Source organism: Calidris pugnax, unplaced genomic scaffold, assembly GCF_001431845.1.
Source record: "Calidris pugnax isolate Ruff unplaced genomic scaffold, ASM143184v1 scaffold31, whole genome shotgun sequence".
NCBI classification, from domain to species: domain Eukaryota; kingdom Metazoa; phylum Chordata; class Aves; order Charadriiformes; family Scolopacidae; genus Calidris; species Calidris pugnax.
In genome coordinates, this window is record NW_015090786.1 from 1,691,694 (window position 1) to 1,697,208 (window position 5,515).

The following is a 5,515-nucleotide window of genomic DNA, read 5'->3' on the forward strand; positions in this document are numbered from 1 at the left end:
TGCCTAAGTTTGGGGTTGGGTTTATTTTATTTTTTTTCCAAAGTAACACAGCTATTAAGATATTTTTTGTTGGCTTAATGCTGGGTGAAACTTTTAATCATCTGTTTGTGAGATCTTGACTTTTTTAAATCACAGATTAAATATTTCAACTTAGACAGTGTCCCAGAGGTGAAATTCTGTTCCAACAGCAAAAATGGCACGGAAAGACCTCATGTAGATTGATTAGGAAAGCCCACCAAAATGCTGTCCCCACCATGCTTCATACTGTACATCTGAAATGTTTTAAATGCCAGAGATTGAAAAGAACAGAGTTTGTGCAGCCAAAAAAAAAAAGAGTGAGATTTTACCTGAGACTTTATACCAGTCTCCAAATAAAGAAATAAATTACTCTGTCAGTCTACAGTAGATAAGATAAAAAACAATGGGCTAAATTGCAGCACGTGATAGATAGGTCAGCCACTGGGAAAAATGTACTGCACGGGTACTGAAGCTTTGGGACAGACTGTCTAGAGAAGCTCTGGAGTATCTGCTGCTGGAGGCTTTTAAATATCACTCAGACAAACAGCCATCAGGCTGGGGGATAGATAAACTAGGCAATCTCTTAAAAATCCCTTCTCCAGTTTTATTCTTTATGATTCTGTGAGTAGGCTTGTCATACTGAAATATTTCTCTGATTAGGGTCTGATGCTATCCCTTGTCTACTGTAAGGCTATTTATCCTTATGTTGTTAGAGACCTATGATGATGAATAAAAGACAGATGACTAGTTTGCTCTCAAGAAGCTGATTTTTCAGCTTGTCACCATGTGAAGTTGCAGACAGATTTCCAACAGAGCTCAGTTCTAGAGGTTCCCTTGTTTCAGATACAAGGGGACTTTCTAGGTCAAGCATCCTGACATTTTCTACAAATACGCCGAAGTAAAAGATCACCATCATGCTCGGACACATGACTGCATTCCCCTAACTCACCCCATTACAGAATGACACCTGAGGTGAATCCTCAACCTCATATGGCTCCCACTGAGGTTTAAACGGGAGAGTTTTACCAGCCACTTGCAGGGAGATAAGATCATGTCATGAGATCAGTTGTGAAGTCACAGCTGTCATGTGGGAACTTGTTAAGTTATAGCACTGTTGTCAACGAATGACTTCAAAGATTAACTCATGACTTCAAAGATTAACTCACGTTGAAGACAATATTTTAGGAGTTTAGGACCCTAACACTAGCACACTGTTCTTCGGGCTTCCACTTTAAGCCACTTTAAAGACACACTATGAACCTATAAAGTTGCTTGTTCTGACCACCTACAGCTGTTCTTGTGCTCTTAAAATGTTTGAAGTTTCTAAATTGATTCTGAAAATGGGACCTAGACTTTGAATTTAGCTGCTTTTAATTTAGGTGTCATTTAGGTGCTTTTGACAAAGCCCTTTTCAGATTCTTCAAGGACACACTTAACAATATGCACCTACATAAACACTGCTGAAGAGGATGTGTTTAGCCCTTTTCAGATCCTTCAAGGACATGCTTAACACTATGCACCTACATAAACACTGCTGAAGAGGAATGGATGTGAGTGTATATTCCTGGTTATATGCACTTTCAAACATATTTCTCATCTCTTTAGTTTCTTGGAAATTTGATCCTATATGCACAGCTGTCCCGAAGGAATACCCGGAGCAGGATGCTGAGGACAATGTAACTGCAAGTCAAAGACAGCAGCAAAAGCCACCTGGAATCTTAAACCACCCTGGAGAAAGTGAGGTACCAACACTGGTCTTAATACAGTCATTTCCTTATCCACCATCTAGTATTTAATTTGTTTAGCTTTCTCTGTTCCATTTTTGTACCAGAATGTCCTGTTCTATTGCTATTTTTAAACAATTTCATTCTGAATGTGAATTGGCGTCTCTGATATCAAACACCTACAGAAACACCTTTGTGTCTTAAATTTGAGTTTTATTTTTATTTCTAATCAGGTGCCTAATTGTAGTGCTTATAGGATTGCAGGGCGCTTGGATTTTAATTGTATGAAGTTCAGGCACAACTGACTGTAAAAGCATCAAAGAAAAATAATAGTTTGCAAGTGCAAATGAAAAGATGCTGAGATGCACACAATGGATTTAGTCAGACACCCCCACTGTTTTACAGAGGGGAAAGTGTGTGTGCACAATAAATAAATTACACTGTGCCATCAGTATGTTGCATCTAACTGCATTAGTGGCTCCATTTTTCCCCTCATGACTGAGGTAGGATGACATATTGGAAAACACATATTTCTTCATTATACTATTTAAATGCTTTGATAAATCTGCTTACAGATGACAGAAACATTTTTTTTATTGCTTCTACCAAGTTATTTATATTTAAAACAAATCTTTCATGTGTTTACATGCAAGATGTCAAAATACTGAAAAAAGGTTATTGTCATAATAAGGCCCATCTGGGGCTGGGGTAGAACATGACCAAAATCTTGTTCTTTGAGCTGCTCTACCTTCAGGCTGCCTGGCTGCGTGTGTTTTTGTAGTGCCAGCCTTCTAAATCTGCTCTGTTCAGGAAAGAGCTGTGTAAACCGTTCCCTTCACGATGAGGACATTTTGATCTACGTTTCAACTATTCCCCGCAAAATTATTTTCTTGAAATACTGTTAATATTTGGTGAATTTCATTTTAATGTGGCAAAGTATCCCTAAGAAATTCTTAAATTATTAAATCAATTTTTATGGAGACTGAACCTTCCTTTGGAAAGGAAGTGTACAGAAATTGGTTCTGATGAAATGAATTAATATATTTGGCTTCCAGATATTTTTTTATGCTCTTCCTCCACATTTTTCTCTGTGCTTTTCTGTGCTTTTTTATTTTATAAAGGGTAAGAAGAAGAATGGCTTAAATACGGTAAGAAACGGGGAAAACAAAAAGATGGAACAATACTGAAAGTTTTCAGACAAAGTTCCATGTATTTTCTTATATTTTTAAAAATTAATAATCTGTAGAATTAATGTTTTCTCTAGTTCCAACGTTGTTAATATTTTAATTTTGACCAGCTCGCTTCTTTTCTCTGTCGAGTGCATCTACGTGCAGGAATACGTAAGAAAAATCTAATATGTGTGTGTGTGTGTTTCCATTTGCAAAAGAAAAATGAAGCAAATTAAGGAATGCGTTGCTGGAGGACATAGACAGGATATATTATGATTTTGTCAGACACTGAGTGCCTGCAGCTCGCCTTGCACTGAGTGACTTTAAGGCGCTTGTCACATGGCTACTCTTTTTATTAGCTTGGCTGCAGTGGAAAAGGCAGAGCGATGGCATCAGAAGTGGAAAATGGTGGCAGGAAAAGTTTGGTTGTTGGTTCCTTAGGGGTGACGGAAACAGCTATTCTCAAAGGATCTTTGCTGAGGAATACGTAAGCAATCCAGAGGAAGATAGCAAGAGCAAAGGACAATGAAGATTTAAGAATAATAGAAAACAGAAAGAAAAGAAAAAAAAAAGAGCACAAACTATTTCTGGAGCAATAGCTGCTCTAAGGAAAAGTTATCAACCCAGATGAATCACATCTATGTAAGGGGGCGAATTTAAAGGCATTTTATCAGACAAGGAGAAATAAGCATTTCTAGAGAGTAATTCAGTCCTTCGGTAGACTGCCTGTCTTTCTCTCGTGTCAGGCATCTCAAAGCACATCGTGAAATACAGATGGGGTAAAGTGGGGCCACGATGACTGGGCACTATCAGACTGGTCCTTCCAACAGTTTTGCCTCAAGCTGTGCCACTGTCAGTCTGGTCCCCAGCTCAGGAAGGACTGGTGCTTCTGTCTGCCCTTCCAGCCATCCATACTGCAGATATTTTGAGATCAGGCAGCTGTGAAGACAGAGGTAAAACCTGATCCCTACTTGGCGCAAAGAAGCCCTGCAGCCCTGAGGAAAGGGACTTGGGGGTGCTGGTGGAGGAGAAGCTGGACATGAGCAGGCAGTGGGCAGCTGCAGCCCAGAAGGCCAATCCCATCCTGGGCTGCATCAAAAGAAGCGTTGCCAGCAGGTCCAGAGAGGGGATTCTGCCACTTTACTCTGCTCTGGTGAGACCTCACCTGGAGTATTGTGTGCAGGTCTGGAGCCCTCAATATAAGAAGGACATGGACCTGATGGAGAGGGTCCAGAGGAGGGCCACAAGGATGATCAGGGGGATGGAGCACCTCTGCTACGAGGACAGGCTGAGGGAGCTGGGGTTGTTCAGCCTGGAGAAGAGGAGGCTCCGGGGAGACCTAATAGCAGCCTTCCAGTACCTGAAGGGAGCCTACAGGAAGGCTGGGGAGAGCCTGTTTAGAAAGGCCTGCAGTGACAGGACGAGGGGCAATGGCTTCAAGCTGGAGGGGAACAGATTTAGACTGGAGATGAGGAGAGGGTTCTTCACTGTGAGGGTGGTGGAGCACTGGAACAGGCTGCCCAGGGAGGTGGTTGAGGCCCCATCCCTGGAGATATTCAAGGAGAGGCTCGACGAGGCCCTGGGCAACCTGGTCTAGTTGGGGGTGTCCCTGCTGACTGCCCCCCTAAAAAAAAAAAAAAAAAAAAAAGGATCTGGTGAAGAACTGCAAGACCCTATAGAGGCCCATTAAAACAAAATCTTCCTTTGGTCCCCAGAAGAATGATGATTTTGCCACCTAACTACTGCTCGCTGCACAGACGGGCGCCCGGAACATGCTCATTGCTGAGGGCTCCTTCCCGCCGTGGAGGTCATCTCTTTCATCTGATGATGGCCTGCAGAAAACGCAGGGTATCGTTTAGATGTTTTTATGAGTAGCTTTATTTGCCTTTGAACACATCTGGTGTGTTCCCCGCGCGTCCTCTCTGTACGGATCAGTGATCTCAGCGCCTTCTCAATAATTCAGCCCGTGTGCTCTCAGGCTGTGTCATCTTGGGAAGGGAGCCCAATGCAGCATCCAAGAGCTGCGCATCCCATGGGAAGGGGGAGGAGGCACACGTTATATTCCAGGCTTTCCCCCCTCGGCTGTCGTCTTTGGCGGAAGCTTCATTTTCAGCCGTGTTTGCGTGGGGAAGGTCCAGTCCCTCAGACAAAGGTCAGACCTTCTCCAAAGGGAACTTTTCGTGAAAGCAGATTGCAGCAGCAAACTTTCCTGCAGGAAAAAAACCCGGCCTCTTTCCTCACTGAAATATTGAATGCACAGAAGCAAGAGGTTTTTGCCCTCTGTCATACGACGCAACTCACAGCTACGTCGCCTCCAAAATGAAGCCAAAAAAAAGAGGGTTGCTTTATTTTCCCCCCCAGGTTTTGATGCTGACGTTAAGCCACTCAGCCAGAAGAGAGGGGTTGTTCGTTAAAGCCGTCCCCTGATGAACAGCATCTCGCCACGGGCAGGACCCCCCACATTTACGCCGCTCCCAGTTCCGCGGGATGCTCCGCCGCCCCCCGGGGAGCCCCGTTAAGCCCCTCGCCCACCGCCCCCTCCCCTGCGCAGGGCAACCACCATCTTGTTCCGCGCAGCCCCGGCGCGCCCTTGCGCAACGGCGT